This window comes from Macaca nemestrina, chromosome 11, assembly GCF_043159975.1.
Source record: "Macaca nemestrina isolate mMacNem1 chromosome 11, mMacNem.hap1, whole genome shotgun sequence".
In the NCBI taxonomy this organism is placed as follows: domain Eukaryota; kingdom Metazoa; phylum Chordata; class Mammalia; order Primates; family Cercopithecidae; genus Macaca; species Macaca nemestrina.
Genome location: NC_092135.1, coordinates 98,482,147 through 98,499,594, shown reverse-complemented (window position 1 = coordinate 98,499,594; position 17,448 = coordinate 98,482,147). Strand labels below are relative to the sequence as shown.

General features: G+C 40.4%; 1 long non-coding RNA gene across 3 annotated transcripts in view; it reads left to right on the top strand.

The window, feature by feature from the left end:
• LOC105468123 (uncharacterized) overlaps positions 1 to 17,448 on the top strand; it is a 60,567-nt gene that overhangs the window by 10,235 nt on the left and 32,884 nt on the right. For 2 of the 3 annotated variants that reach the window (XR_011609973.1, XR_979299.2), the window contains exon 1: positions 3,619 to 3,755. The exons of the other annotated variant lie outside the window; for it this stretch is intronic. This is a non-coding gene — a long non-coding RNA (uncharacterized lncRNA). Of the gene's footprint in view, positions 1 to 3,618; positions 3,756 to 17,448 lie in introns of those variants that run through there. 3 annotated transcript variants of the gene reach the window in all.

Genomic DNA, 17,448 nt, shown 5'->3' with positions numbered 1-17,448 from the left:
GGATTGACTGAGGTCAGGAGTTCAAGACCAGCCTGGCCAACATGGTGAAACCCTGTCTCTACTAAAAATACAAAAATTAGCTGGGCATGGTGGTGCATGCCTGTAATCCCAGCTACTTGGGAGGCTGAGGCAGGAGAATCGCTTGAACCCAGGAGGTAGAGGTTGCAGTGAGCTGAGATTGTGCCATTGTACTCAAACCGGGGTGACACGAGTGAAACTCCATCTCAAAAACAAACAAACAAACAAACAAACAAAAAAAGGTGTTTGCTACCATCAGAGTGAACAGGCAACCTACAGAATGGGAGAAAATTTTTGCAATCTACCTATCTGACAAAGGGCTAATATCTAGAATCTACAAATAACTTAAACAAATTTACAAGAAAAAATCAAACAACCCCATCAAAAAGTGGGCAAAGGATATGAACAGACACTTATCAAAAGAAGACATTTATGCAGCCAACAGATATATGAAAAAATGCTCATCATCACTGGCCATCAGAGAAATGCAAATCAAAACCACAATGAGATACCATCTCACACCAGTTAAAATGGTGGTCATTAAAAAGTCAGGAAATCACAGGTGCTGGAGAGGATGTGGAGAAATAGGAAAGCTTTTACACTGTTGGTGGGACTGTAAACTAGTTCAACCATTGTGGAAGACAGTGTGGCAATTTCTCAAGGATCTAGAACTAGAAATACCATTTGACCCAGCCATCCCATTACTGGGTATATACCCAAAGGATTATAAATCATGTTGCTATAAAGACACATGCACACACGTATGTTTATTGCGGCACTATTCACAATAGCAAAGACTTGGAACCAACCCAAATGTCCATCAATGATAGGCTGGATTAAGAATATATGGCACATATACACCATGGAATACTATGCAGCCATAACAAAGGATGAGTTCATGTCCTTTGTAGCGACATGGATGGAGCTGGAAATCATCCTTCTCAGCAAACTATTGCAAGGACAGAAAACCAAACACCACATGTTCTCACTCATAGGTGGGAACTGAACAATGAGAACACTTGGACACAGAGTGGGGAACATCACACACCAGGGCCTGTCGTGGGGTTGGGGGAGCAGGGAGGGATAGCATTAGGAGATATACCTAATGTAAATGATGAGTTAATGGGTAGAGCACACCAAGATGGCACATGTATACATATGTAACAAACCTGCACGTTGTGCACATGTACCCTAGAACTGAAAGTATAATAATAAAAACAATAAAAAGAAAGGTGTTTGTAACATAGTAAATTAACTTTACGACCCTTAACAGGCAGTGAACCACAGGTTGAAAAACTCTACTCAGGAGTTTAACCTGAGAAATTTTACCCAAGGGACAGGAGAAAGGTACAGAGAAGAATGATCCCTGTCTTTCTTTAAGATGTACAGTGTAGTGAATGTTACACTTTTTTGTAGGGAAATATAGGGGCTGATGGAGTGGGTCTGGGAGTCAGCCATAGATTTGATTTGACTACAGAAAAAAAAATCAGTTCAACCTATCCAATATTTATTAGGTGTACCCTATGTTTAGGCACTGTTTTAGGGCTGAGGATACAGGGTGAGTGGCATAAGCCTTGTCCTCAAAATGCTTACAGTTATTTACTAGTGGATAAGAGTATCTAGGGAATGCCTATAGAATAAAACCCAAGAGGTCCAGAATGGAGTCCGAGAATACCAAAATTTAAAGGATCAAAGAGAGTCCATTGTATCCAGTAGCCCAGAGGGCACTGGGGACTTTGGGGAGAGTGATTTTATTGGTGAGGTGAGAACAAAGCATAGCAGAATTGAGATATAAACCAGTTTAAGTGAAATGCTATCTAGAGGCAGTAATTTTTGAAACTGACTGTTGAAATTGACCATTCCCTTAGACCTTATTAATATTTCCCATTTCAACATCTCATCTCTGTGTGTGGGTCACTGTGTTGCAACATCATGAATGATGACCAGTTCTTTAGGGCAACAGGGTGTTATTATTGAATGGTATTGTTATTGAAAGGTCATCGTTAAGTCCAACCTTCTGGTGCCAACATATTGGAACCATAATTGAGATTGAGATAAGGATGTCCATCTGACCATGCCAATCATTAAAACTTAAAAAAGATTAAAAATCAAATGGAAGATTAAGTTCTCCAGGGACTATAAGCCTCTAAACTCCACTCGTATTAAAATGGATCTCAAGTCTCAGTCTTCTTGTGTGACATTTAGGTGATGGTATAAAACTCTCAGCTGCCTTTGACAGGGAAAACAAACACTACAAAAGTGCCTGGGAAATGGGAATATAGTTGGCCTTAGACAAGAGGAAGTGGTGTGGGGGTCCTGGAAAGTCAGATGAGGTGACAAACCAAATCATTCCCCCACAGAAAGGATAGATCATATTAGAGAACAGGCAAAATGCATGTATAGTGACATCTCTGAGTTTGGCTTGAGAGGGGATCCAGGGCTGCGCATTGGAAGGGCTGAGGAAGGGGCAGGGGGTTCCCTTGCTCAAACTCAGTTATTTCAACAGCCTCCTCTGAGCTTTAGGGAGGTCAGCTGTGTTTCACAGCTGGGAAAGATTATGTAACTAGAGCATGCAGGCAGCTGTGAAGAGCAAGGGTGCAGCATGGGCTCCAGGTCTCCCTGGCCCTGAGCTGGACTCCATGCAGCCTGGGAAGACACAGGCATTCATGTCCTTTCCTGAAACGGGGTCTTGTGCAGAAATGTGGAGGTTGTGCACCATGTGGAGGTTGGGGTAGAATCGGAGGAAGAAGTGAAAGAGACAGGACCAGCTTTCCGCTTCAGTATCCTGAGCTTGGCTGGCAGGGCTGTCCTGGCCGTGCTCCCTCCAGGTGTCCGTTTCACTTTTTGGCACATTGGGGCAACCATCTCACTGACTTCACAAGGGAAGGTCCTTGGGAACAGCTACAGTGTTATGAGTGGAGCTTAGCCTGCTTCTTGGTTGAGGGGTAGAGTGGGAGAGGTGGTGGTGTAGAAAGTTCCTCCCTGTTAACAGTGGGGGCAGGTTTTACAGGGTGCAGCCTCTCTCTGTTTGAGGGGTAGAAGATGCTCCTGCCATGAGGCCTTCTCCTCGCTGCTGAATAAGGTTCAGAGGCTGAATAAGGTTAAAGGAATTCATAGAACATCATCTGCTAGTTCACCTGTCCTTCCAGAGAGGATAAGCAGCCCCCACTGGCTTGCTGTGTACACATTCCGCGAGCTCCAGAGTGCATCAGGATATAACTGACTATGAGACAAGTTCTTGGAGTCTCATTTTGAGAGTTTTAGCAGTTTAGGTGAGCTACTGTACCATGTGATCCAAGAGGAGGGCAGGATCCTTTGGGCTCTGAAGTTTTTGTGGAGGTATTATATAACCATGGGCAGAGCTAAGCCAACTCCAGAAAGCTGTGGTAAATCATGGCCAAAGGTTCAGAAAGAGGGGATAGGTGCTTAACAAGCTAAGGGAAATTCACCGTCCCCTTTATCCCCACTCCCCTTCAAAAGGAAGGAGTGTTGTTACCAAAATAGGTCAAAGAGTAAAGATAGTCGATTGGTTACTGATTTCACTGAGAGGACATTTCAATGAGGAGAGCTTGCATCATGACAAGCAGAGGGAGCCAAACTCACACTGAGATGTTCTCTTGTCTTCATCTTGAGTGATTTTTCTGTCCACAGGATGGAGGTTTGAGAAGGCTGAGGCTGCTCTGAACAGGAGGTGGGAGAGAGGAGAGGCAGGGCCAGATCTCCTGTCTTGGGAGGAGGTTGGTGCTCTCTTTCTCTTTAGTTCCTCTTTGTCCTCCTCTGACTTTTCTTCCCACTTAGCTAAGGAAAGAGGGCTTGGGGCATTGCCCACAAGGGTGCTGTGCTCATCCTGGAAGGCGGGGGTAGGGATTAAACTCTAGCTTTTGTGGAGAAACTCTTCTTCTTGCCCCCAGCGTATGCAAAGGGGTCTCCATGTGGATGCCAACATAGCTCCCAACCTTCCACATGAGAGCTTGGTGCTGAAACTTCAAGGGAAAAGTGAGCTGATTTGTAGGTCAATGCCTGACACTTTGAGGGCAGGAAGTCAGGGAGCTTAGGGGAGTTTAGGATACCATGTCATGGCTATCTAGAATTATTTGTCCACCTTTTAATTGTGAGACAAAGAGTTCTTGAGAATTGTAAATGGAAAAGTTCTCTCTCTGTGTGTATAAGTTAAAATTTTTCTAGAAAAGAACCTTGTTCTTGAGTAAAGAGACTGCCAAAAAAGAAAAGAAAAGAAAAGAAAAAAATGGATAATATTCACTTAAAACCAATGTCCGTATTGTTTATTAATTCAAGGACTCGGTAGTTTGTTCCACTGGGAAGACTTTGGGAAGTTCTAAATGTGTGTATGTGTGTCTGTATCATTTTTGGAATTGACTTTGAATGTGTAAAGGGAGTATTTTTTGTTTTTGACATTTTTCTTTTTAGACAGATACTGATTAGGTGAAGGAGTTGCTTGGTTTCTAGACATGTCAAGACCCTGGACCCCGTTTCAGGAAAGGACATGAATGCCTGTGTCTTCCCAGGCTGCATGGAGTCCAGGTCAGGGCCAGGGAGACCTGGAGCCCATGCTGCACCCTTGCTCTTCACAGCTGCCTGCCTGCTCTAGTTACATAATCTTTCCCAGTTGTGAAACACAGCTGACCTCCCTAAAGCTCAGAGGAGGCTGTTGAAATAACTGAGTTTGAGCAATTTTGAGGGATGCGTCATAAGAGGTTTTTGATAGCATTCAAGGAGAAAAGGGGACTTGTGCTATGAGATCATGCGTGGGAATGTTAAGAAGTCTTTGATAAGCATCTAGGGCTACTTTCTACCTCAACAGCATTTCAGAGGCACATCTGCCTTCGTTAATGTTTTCCCCTATTTCTAGGATTAGGCACAGTTAGCCTTTGCTCTCCTAGTATTTCCTCATCTATTAAGCTGAGCCTTATAAAATTACCATCTTTATAGGTAAAAAATGATTGAATACAGCTGGGCGCAGTGGCTCATGCTTGTAATCCAGCACTTTGGGAGGCCAAGGCGGGTGGATCACTTGAGATCAGGAGTTCGAGACCAGCCTGACCAACATGGTGAAAACCCATCTTTACTAAAAATGTAAAAATTAGCCAGGCATGGTGGTGGGCGCCTGTAATCCCAGCTACTTGGGAGGCTGAGACAGGAGAATCACTTGAACCTGGGAGGCAGAGGTTGCAGTGCGCCAAGGTAGCGCCACTGCACTCCAGCCTGGGCAACAAGTTAAACTCTATCTCAAAAAAAAAAAAAAAAGGTCGACTATGTCAGCGATTTTATATATCTCAATCTAATATTAAATAAGGACATCTAATGATAAAGCATGACCTCCTTGTCTTGGAATGCTTTGATGAACACAAGATTTTATTTAATTTTGGTACTGTGTTCTAGTGGACACAAGAATTTATTGAATTTTGGTACTGTGTTCTAGCAGACACATGAATTTATTTAATTTTGGTACTGTGTTCTAGTGGACACATGAATTTATTTCATTTTGGTACTGTGTTCTAGTGGACACATGAATTTATTTCATTTTGGTGCTTGGTAATACCAATTTGGTAATTTTGGTATTTGTCTGAAACACTTGAGGAAGAACTCATCTGATATCCTTAGGACCAAGGGGTTGAGTAAAGCTGGAATCCATCTGGAAACCGTTCAGGTCTTATGGGTGGGCTGTTGTTAGCCATAAGAGAGCAAATGAGACACAGACTGCTTTGGAAGGGCCTCTATGCTGGCCTCTGCTGATTCTGGCTCCTCTTGGTCATCTATTGTCATGGGAAGAACAAGGAGATGGAACTGTGAGGGGCTGGGAAATGAATCTGATTTCTCTTTTTGTATTATTTAAGCCTTGGCTCAAATGCAGCCCTCTGAGCCAAGCTTGAGAAGTGCATGGCTGAGTCCTCTGGTATGGGCAAGCATCACAAAGACAACAAAACCCCCCAAGATTCTGCAAAGGGTATCAATAGAGCTTCTGTATTTTATCAGAAAACCCCCAGGGCTTCTGGACGCCGAAATGGGTGCTAGAAATACCTCTGAGGACTAACAATAGCAGAAGGCATCTGTGGGACACCCTTTTCATGTCCTGGCATAATCTGAATACAGTTTGCCCTTCTGTGTTCTCTCTCATGTTTTTCATCTCTATATCTCTCTGGATTTATTCTTAGTGAATCACTCAATATGACATTTTTGTCCTGATATAGAGTTTGGTTCATTCATTCATCTATCCATTCATTTATTCATTCATTAAACAAACATACTGACCATCAGTGCTTACCTTGGAGGAGTGGATTGCTGCTGAATTTTGTGATGGTGTCAGCAGAAACACATGGAACTCCTCCGGGATCTCAGTAATTTAAGGAATTTTGTACCGCTTTGGATAACAGGTGTATAGGACCCCTTCGGGGGAATATTCCAGTTCCTCTAGTGTTAGTACTTCTACGACCTTGTGTAAATGCCCCTTCAATCGGAGACATAGAAAGAAATGAATCTCACTTTTCCATGCTGTGTCAAGAATTTCCAAGTATAAAAGATGTTGCTCTTTAAATGACTGATTCCTCCTAAAGTCCAGGTCTCTCTAGCTTTTCATATTCTACTTGCAGATGACTTTCTTATATTCCTGGGTAGATTTCAGAAAAAATGCCTGGACCTGCTTATAAAAACAAGTAATGTTTAACTTTCAATGGTCCAATAAATCAGTTGCATGGTAGTGATTTTAGGAACAGATGACCAATTTTCCTGTGGCCCAATGTCTGGAACAAGGTTTATTCATCCCAAAGTCATCTGACCCATGGAAGGACAACTCTTCAGTCCCTTTTCCAGTTATCAGGGTGTCTTAGAAAGTCTGAGGATGATGGCTAAAATATTGGGTTTGTTCTCTCTCAAGGAACAAGGGCTTGGATTTGTTCTCTCTCAAGGAAGGATTTCCCAGCCAAATTCTTTAGCAGTGGGCTCATATCCCAACATCACTCCCCTTTTTTCCCTCATTCCAAAGGCTAAATTCTGACATTATCTGATTGTATTTTTAATTCAATCGCTGTTTAAAAAGAATTTATCCCTACAAAAAAGAGATTCAAGAAGATTTAATATAAAAACTGTGAATGCTATGCTGAAATAAACTTTCAAACATTTTTTTTGTTAGTATTTGTGATGTGCTAAAACATTTGGGTTACATTAAAAATGCTAACAAATGCAATTGTGTGATCTCCACTGTGGAGTTAAGAGGCCCAAGTTTTCAACCTTGGCCCATTCTCTCTCTCTGTCTCTCTCTCTCTCTCTCTCACCCACCCTCTCTCTCAATCTCTCTCCTCCCCTCTCTGTGTGTCATCATCCTGGATTCTCATGGTTTGAGCTATCACTTCTCAGTGGATCACTCTGAAATGTACATCTTCAGCTCTGGTCCTGAACTTTGGACTTGGATATCCAGCTTTCTTCTTGACACTTCCCCCTGGATCTCCCATGAGCACCTTGAAGTCAACAGAGCCAAGCTGAACTCACACTTCTCTCTTTAAAGTGTGTACCTCTTTACTTGAATTTTCAGTCCCTGGGACTACCACAACTTTGAAAATCCATGATGGAAATTTGGAATCTATTCTTTCTTTATTTTTTTGTACTACCTCTCTCCACCAACCCTGGCCAATTGCTGATTTTACCTCTTAAGCATTTCTGAACATCTGTTTCTTCTTCCTCCCTCTTCCCACTGTCCCAGTTTATGCCTTTCACATCTCTTGCCTATCTGTAATGAGTTCCTAAGTGATCCTCGGTCATCAGTCAGTGGTTTCCATTACCTGTCAGTGGCACACATACCTGGAAAATTCATTGAAAACACAGATTCCTGGGCCCCACTTGATTCTGTGTCTGTCATAGCTTACATCTCTGCAATCCATAAATGTTTGTTGGATGAACAAATGGAATTCAAGAATTTTCCTTCCACATTATGGTGCATAAAGAAGAAGAAAGACAAGGAAATAATTTTAGCTGATAGAACAAACTATTTAATATCACTTAGAAAACAGAAGACAGAGTTGCTTCTATCAACCTGTATCTAGAACAGGTAAAGTATTATGTGACACTCAGATTCATAAAACATTCAGATTCTAACTCCTGATACAGTAGAATAAGGTGTACATATACCTGTCCTGTGTCCATAACAGGATTTATACTGAGAGAAGCATCCGTGATGATGTTCTGTAGTGAATTAAAAATAAGCTGAAAGCTACATTGCATACTCCATTTTATAAGCAATAAGGATATCTTCTTTTACTGGCATTTAAATGATGATTAGAAAATACCATTAAAGGCCAGGTGCCGTGGCTTATCCCTGTAATCCCAGCACTTTGGGAGGCTGTGGTGGGTGGATCACTTGAGATCAGGAGTTCAAGACCAGCCTGGCCAACATGGTGAAACCCCGTCTCTACTAAAAATACAAAAATTAGCCAGAGGTGACGATGCATGCCTATAATCCCAGCTACTCGGGAGGCTGAGGCAGGAGAATCACTTGAACCCGGGAGGCAGAGGTAGCAGTGAACCAAGATCACACCATTGCACTCTAGCCTGGCCAACAAGAGTGAAACTCTGTCAAAAATAAATAAATAAATAAAGAAAAGAAAAGAAAAGAAAATACCATTAAAAAGTTCTACTCCTTGTAGAATCTTTAAAAATACCAAATATTGTCAGTTACAATATGTTTCTTAAAATAAATAAAAAATTAGAGGTTTTTGACTAAGTAATTATTACAGAATTCTTGATATGGAATCTACCAGAATTTTTTAAGCTTATAAATATTGAATACTAGTTCATCTCCCCATAATGTTTAAGTTGCAAATTTTTACCTTAATCAGCCTTAATATTGTACAGCCATTTAAAATAACACTTGTGAAGATGAAGTATGATAGCAGCATATCAAGTGAAAAAAAGCAGGTCATAAAATTATATTCATAGATGAGAATGTATGTGTAAAGCTATGTAGAAAAATACTGGAGTAAATATACCACAATTCTCAATATGGGCATTTTAAAGTAATAACATGGAAGAGTTTTAGAAGACCTAACTTTTATAATGAAAACATGTGGCAGGGTTGTCTTTATCTTCAGGATTAATGAATAGGCACCATTTATTGAGTATTTACTTTGTGTAAGACACATTGCTAACACTATATGTAGTATCTCATTGAATCCACATAAACACCCATGTAAGATAAGTTTTAATAATTTTTTTCCCATTAGAGCTTTGCTTTTTATATCCCATTGTTTCCTTCCAGTTTATTTGTTGTTTTTTTTTTCCATGAAAATTTGTGGTTGAGAAGCTCTTTCATTCCCGTTGGAAAAGTCCATTCTCACACTGCTAATAAAGACATATCCAAGACTGGGTAATTTATAGAGGAAAAAGGTTTAATTGACTCACAGTTTAGCATGGCTGGGGAGGCCTGAGGAAACTTACAATTATGGCAGAAGGGGAGCAAGTATGTCCTTCTTCATGTGGCGGCAGCAAGGAGAAGTGCAGAGTGAAGCGGGGGTGGGAAAAGCCCCTTACAAAACCATCAGATCTTGTGAAAACTCACTCATTATCATGAGAACAGCATGGAGGTAACCACCCCTGGATTCAATTACCTCTCACTGGGTCCTCCCACGACATGTGGGGATTATGAGAACTACAACTCAAGATGAGATTTGGGTGGGGACACAGCCAAACCATGTCAAAAGATTATGGAAATCTAAGTTGACAGTTATTTTATCTTAGCCTTTCGAATACATTACTCCATTGTTTTCTGGCATCTGGATTGTTAAAATGGTCTAGTGTCATTCTTTTGTTAGTAATCTGTCTTTTGACACTGGTGGCTTTTTAATATTTTGTCTTTTATCTGTCACCTTAACGTGTCCACATGTTGATTTATTTTTATATATCCTCCTCAGCACTTGTTATAGACTTTAAATTTTGTATTTCTTTCAGTTCTAGAAAATTCTCAGCCAGTATCTTTCTGCTATTCCCTGTATTTTCTACTTCTGAAACTCCCATTAGACATGCCAGGGCATTTTGGTTTGTCCTTCATGTCTCCAATTTCTATTTCATATTTTTAATCTTTTTATCTCTCTGGGCTGTATTCTCAGTGAACTCTTGCACATAATTTTTAAATTCACAAATTCTGTTTTTGGCTAGGTGTTGTCTTAAGTTATTTTAAGTTTAATGACAATGTTTTTCATTATCAGGGTATTTGGCTCTTTTCACATGTACATATTCTTGATTCATAGTCACCAACTTTTTCATAGTCTCCCATTTTAAAAAATAGGTACATTTCTTTGAGGATCTTACACATATTTATCTTAAAATCATTTCAGTTTGCTCTATTCATCCCTTGATAATAAATTATCTTATTTATTGTATTTCACAGCATTAGGCTTTTTAATTTTTTTGCATGCTTTTAAAATTTCAGTCTACAAGCTTATCCTGAGGAGAGTTTCTTTTATTTTTTCTCCTCTATCCCTTATCGGTTTTATGGTTGCTCTCATCTGGTTTCTTGGTTTAGAATCAGACCCTCTGTCAGCAGCTCTGGCCTCTTTTCCCATGGGGAGATTGCTTTTGGTTGGACCATTTCCTGGTTTCCTGACAACCATTGTAGCTTTCCTCAGAGTCAGGAATGAACAGCGATGGTTTGGCTCTGTGTCCCCACCCAAATCTCGTGCTGAATTGTAATCCCCACATGTTGAAGGATGGTCCTGGTGGGAGGTGATTGGGTCATGGGGGCAGACTTCTTCCTTGCTGTTTTTGTGATAGTGAGGGAGTTCTCCTGAGATCTAGTTGTTTAAAAGTGTGTGGCACTTCCCTCTTTGCTTTCTCTCTTCTGCCACCATGTGAAGATATGCTTGCTTCCTCTGCCTTCAGCCGTGATTGTAAGTTTTCTGAGGCCTCCCCAGCCATGCTTCCTGTACAGCCTGCAGAACTGTGAGCTAATTAAACCTCTTTTCTTTATGAATTACGCAGTCTCAGGTCGTTCTGTATAGCAGTGTGAGCCTGGACTAATACAAACAGGAAAGCTCAGCCTCAGTCCCTGTTTCTCACAGAGAATAAAGCTCTGTTCTCCATTGTGATGAGTGTGGATTTCAGTCCCTGTTTCCCTGGAAGAGTTGAATTCTTGGTTGCTTTTGCCTGTTTCCCATCCTGGAGTCTGGTGCACCTAAAGCTTCAGTCCCCAATATCTATGAACTCCCACCCTACAGTTGAGGAAATGAAGGCTCAGGGGGCATATGTTATTATCCTAAGGTTGCCCAGCTAAGGCATGGCTGATTGACACATGTAGGCCTGTCTAATGCATGCAAAGTGCACATTTCTAACTGCTCAGGTGTGGCAGGCTCTCACCAAGAGTACCTCAGGAGCAGGGGCCATGTCATGCTGGACTTCACAGCCTGGGAGAAGGTGTCACCAGTACTCGGTATACGGATGCTGCAGTGATTTGAACTATAAGGAATTTGGGTCAAGTTCCAGTTTCCATTAAGACATTGTCTTGCCAGTAGGCTTCATTTGCTCAGGTCCAGACTTATGTGCCCCTGTTTTGAGGCACAGCTGTCATGTGTTTTCCAGGGGCTTTTCAAATAACTAAGTCTGTTGCCAGAAGATATTAGAATAAAAGATGTGTGGCTTTCTCTCTGGCTATGACAGAATAATAAGAACAGTTCATCACACATGGACTAGAGTGTGGTAACTTATCTTTATTGTGCCTTAGTATATGTGGATGAACCAAATGCTGATTTGTCATTTGAAGGGGCTTATTTAAAAACCTGGAACTACTGTGGCATAGTGAACAGAGTATGGAATTTAGAGTCTGTTTTTGAGTCTTTGCTACACCATTTATTAACTGTAATTTGATTGGGGAATTTAACCTCTCTGAGCCTCAGTCTTCTCATCTGTAAAATGGGCATATCAATATTAATACCTAGCTCATGGAGTTGTTATGGAGATTAATGAGGTAATATACTGGAAAAGGTTTTACTAATTGCAAAGGGGTATACAAATGCTAGTGGTACGCAAAAGCAAATCTGTGGTATACAACTATGACAATAGCATGATATTGACAGCACTACAAATTAAGCTAAAATTTTACTAATTCAACAACCGTTTACTGAGCACCTATTATGTGTCAGGCACTGGGCCAGGCTCTGGAAAAATAAAACTGAGTGAAATGCAATTCCAATTACCCAAGGCAGAAATGAGCATTGCTCTTTCCTTTTTACTTCCTCACCATTCCCTCAGCAAGTGCCATCAATCCATCAATTTTCCATCTGAAGTAAGTTTGGAATCTGTCCCCTCCTTTCCATCCCTACTAGTACTCCCTAAGTTCAGGTCCTCATCCTCTCTGGCTTAGATTATTGCAACACCCTCCCAAAGGGTCTCCCCACTTCCTAGTTCTGCATTAGTCCTGCCTTTTCCTCAAATCAATCCCCTATGCAGCCACTAGACTGAACTATCTAAATTCCAGACTCAACCATGACTTCCTTCTGTTGAAAACCCTCCATTGGATCCTCACCCCTAAAAGACAGATATCAAATGTGTCAGTGGGTGGGAACATGGCCTCTGTGGTCCCTGACTAACTCCTGGCTTCATTTCCCAGAATCCTTTGCTTTGTGCTTTCTACAAGGTGGCCCCATGTTCCCCAGACACAGCGAGTAGGTGTTGCTATTTCTCTGTATAATAACTCCCCATCTGCCACCTCGCCTGCCTTTTTCTATGAGCATGACTCATCTTCTAGATCTCTACTCCAGAAGCTTTCCCCAACCACCTTTCTGCCTCTTCCCCCTGCTCAGGTTGCATTAGGAAAAATGCCTAATAGTAGCATTATTGACTCAAATGGTATGCACAATGTGAAGTGTAATACATATTTCGAGAAAAGTTAAACCACTGAACTAAATTATGGCTAACACTGTAACATACTACTCATTTTTCTACATGCTTGCTGACACCAAAATGACTATTTATTATTTGCCTATGTGATAGGCAAAAAAAAAAAAAAACAACCAAAAAAAAAAAAAAAAAACCAAAACTATGCCTCAGCATTTTTACTAAAAATTTACCATACCAGGGATATGGTATTTGCCACTTACCTTGTGAGTGCCTGTCATATCATCAATTTCAACTTTAGAACAGGCGGCTCTAAAACCACAATGAGGGTAGATGTCACCTTCTCCCTTCTCTCAGTCTATGTGAACTTTAGAGCCCCTGATAAGACAGAATAGACTGTGGTTAGATTGTAGGACTGGAAATGGAGCTTCAGCTAAGAATATGGAAATCAGGTAAGTTAAATTGGCTTCAAAGAGTTAAAATATGCCACAAACGTAGAATGTTATGCTCCTCAATGTTTCACCAAGTACTTAGAGCAGGGGGACATGAGCCCACCATGAGGAGAATAATCTGCTTCATTTCACCAAAGGAAGATATACTTTTAACTTTAAAAAGCCTAAAAATTTTAAAAACTCTACTCCACAATATATCTTTGTTTTCAAAAATATTGAGCAGCATTTTAAGTGACTATGGTTGAGAAAAGAAAGAAAACCCAAAATACTTTTCTTTTTTAAACCATCTTGTTGGTTGGTGGGCTAGTTGCTGTGGCAATGAGGATATATTTTGCTGGAAGTGAGGCTAAAATGAATTCAAATGACACAGTTTATGAGACCAAGCACACAGATGGTGGCCATTCCTCCTCTTTGACTTATTGCTGAGACATTTTGAAAGCCCAGACTCACATATACTTGTGATACAACAGCATTGTCTTATAAGCTATGTTGGGTAGTCACGGAGTTGATAGGTCCAGATCCTGCTGAAGAGCTGTAATATTTCAATATATCCAGGAGGATTTTGTTGGAAAGTTCCAATAAAATATTTTTCAGCTAAGGAGAAAAAAAACCTTCAGTGAAGGACTTTTATTCATGATGTGGTTCTTTATTTCAACAATAACACAGACATAGAGGTCCTATGATCAACTCTCTCCACTGAACTTTGAAGTATCATTTCCTTTGTAGTAGTCTTTCCATCTGAGATCAAAGCATTTACAACTGTGCCTTGCAAGAAAAAACCCTGCTAAAGAAGCCCTCTTTTAAAAAGCAGTGATTAATAATTACAACATAACATAATAATGCGTAACGTAAAATTACTACTTTATTATAACGTGTATAACAAAATTACTACTTTATATAACACAAACTTACTATTTTATATATAATAATATATAACATAAAATTACTACTTTAAGCATTTTATATGTAACATAAAATTACACTTTAAGCATTTTTAAGTGTAGCACTTTGTGCCATTAAGTGTATTTACTCTGTCGTGCAACCATCACCACCATCCATCTCCAGAACTTTTTCATCTTCCCCAGCTGAAATGCTGTCCCCATTAAACACTAACTTCTCATTCCCCTCTCCTAGCTCCTATCAACCACTATTCTACTTTCTGTCTCTATAAATTTGGTGCCTCAGATAAGTGGAATCACCCAATATGTATCCTTTTGCGACTGGCTTTAATAAGCCTGCTTTTGAAAGCCACTCTTCGAAATGTGAAATCATTCACTTTATCTGGGTTTTGTATCTTTGTGTGTCTGTTCCAATGTGCCAATGTGCACGGTTGCGTTCTCTGTCTCTCTCTCTCTCTCTCATTTCTCTCCACCCCCACTTCCTCCTCCGTGAAAAAAAAGATTAAAAATTCAATCTTGAGTCTGAAACACATTTTTTTTGGGCAAACAAACATTAATGTAGTCAAAAAAGTCTCAGTTCTTTTTCCATTTTATAACAAATGGGCAGATATCCAAACCATTGTTTTTACAGCATGGAGAAACATTGTGTCATTTAGCACAGGGAAAAGGAAACTCTCTGGGGCTAGGTATCTCTTGGTGAACCGTGCAGCCTCAGCTGGTGCATTTGTGAGGTGGAGTGTCTTAATGAAGGCCACTGCTCAGGCAGTTCTGTGTCTGGTGCTTGGCTCCAGCCATGCATGTGAACTGCACATATTTAATATATCAACACCATGTTCAACACAAAGCTCACAAGTCATGAAACGTGACATTCTCTTTACCACTCTCAAGCCCTTTGCCCATTAGAACATATTCACAGACATCATCATCACATAGTAGTTAGTGGCCAGATCTGTCAAATTTGTGCTTTTAATTAGTTGCAGTACAAACAATCAGGTTAACTGCTGTTTTGAGCTGCTCTTCAAGGATATCTTTTGGTACCTCTACTGATGTTATGAAAAGGTATCATTTGATGCTGTCATTTGATAAGATCAGCTCTCTTTTTAATCTCTTGTCCTATTTGGGGGCACATTTTTACAATAGTAAATCACCCCAATTTTCCCTTTTATGTGATTTTTCACCTTCTTACATGATTTTGAAATTAATCCTTACCTTTGAGTAACTTTCTTTATTTTGCTACTCCTGGTCAAAGTTTTCATTAGTTGCAAAAATCTCAGCAAGTTTTGTTCCTCAAAATTATATAACTTGATCCGTCTGGACAAAGTTGCTGGTATTAAATAACTGATGCTGGCATTGGGGAAATGACTGCCATTTCCAACATGGTCATCTAAATGAATGAGACTTTCTTCTTTTTCCTATAAACTCTCCATTCTTCTCTTTATTCCACAAATACTCCAACTCCTTGTCTTCCTACACTGCCATTCACCCTATGATGTTAGTATTTTACACATGCACACATGTATATATATTCTATGATGTTAGCATTTTACACATGCACACATGTAAATATATTCTATGATGTTAGTATTTTACACATGCACACATGTATATATATTCTATGATGTTAGTGTTATCATGGATAATACAGGTTATAATATTTTCTGAGTATGACAACTCCTCTTTTACCATTTGTCTTGTAGTGAAATTGGTTTTGACATATATGTGTTAAAAATTGCACAGTATTTTTCAGAAGTATCTGTCAGAAAGTGACTATGTTAACACATTAAGCAGAAGACGAGTTTGTGAAGTCTTGTGAGCTTGGGAGAAAAACAGAAAGAGAGGTAAATGCTGGCAGTGGGCTGGGAACCCCTGCCAAATTTGGGTATTTCCCAGCTCGGCTGACAGTAAGACGGATATGTGAGTTTGGCTTGCATAACTGCACTAAGGAGTCAGTTTATTGATGTTCCCTTTTGAATTCTATGTTTGTTAGGGAAACTTCGGGTTCTGGTCTGGTTTCCTGTGTAGAACTGCCTGCAGGGGAATGTGACCACCATGTAGACTCTGAACATTCTGTTCCCTCTACAGTTGTTATGATTCTGCAACTAAGGAGAACGAAGAAGTGGGGAGGGCTCTGGTGATATTTTGGCTTCACATCTAAGTTGACTTTCAGAGAGAAAGCAAAATGGGCCACAGGTCAACAGTAGAGTGAATTCCAGAAATAGAATGCTGTGAGGACTTTAAAAAGCAAAGATCAGGAGGCAGTCTCCTACTGATGGTATCTCAGGATGCTTTCTAGGGGCCTTTTAGAAACGTTTAAGTTTGGAGAAATACAGCAAAATAAAATAGGTCCAAAGAAGAATCATCAAAATGATTACATGATGGGAACCCTGTTCTTAGAAAAAAGAGCAAAAATTTATGACCAGATTTGACCAGTGGGAGCCCCTTCCGTCCACCTCGGTGGCCTTTTGACATGTCCCCATTATTCTGTGAATACTTCCTTGAGTTCTGGCGCAATTAAATATTTCAGGTTCAGTTTTTACTTTCCCTGCCCTAGTCCTGGAATCAGCTGTTAGGATTGGAGCATAAAATTAATTGTATTAAGTAAATAACAATAGCAACAAATTATCAACCACTGAATAAAACAGGAAACCATAAGCCCACACTTTTGTAAAAAATAAACAGAGGCCAGCGCGATGGCTCACTCCTGTAATCCCAGCACTTTGGGAGACCGAGGCGGGCGGATCACGAGGTCATGAGATTGAGACCATCCTGGTCAACATGGTGAAACCCTGTCTCTGCTAAAAATACAAAAATTAGCTGGGTGTGGTGGCGGGCACCTGTACAGTCCCAGCTACTCAGGAGGCTGAGGCAGGAGAATTGCTTGAATCTGGGAGGTGGAAGTTGCAGTGAACTGAGATTGCACCACTGCACTCCAGTCTGAGCAACAGAGCAAGACTCTGTCTCAAGTAATAATAATAATAATAAAACTAAATAAATAAACAGAAAGTTTAATGAGGAACAATATATTGACGTAGTTTCAAAGTATCTCCCCACAGAATATTTATTAACTACAGAAGGAGAAAAACCACCTCACTGTGGAGAGTCTTGGTAGATGCCATCTTAACCAAGTGTGACACGTCGAAGTCATGTGTTGCCTGGCAGGATGCCATGAGGGGAACACAGAGTCACTTTTGTAATATTCTGACAAAGACGCATAACCTTGATCTAACCACAACAAAACAATAGAC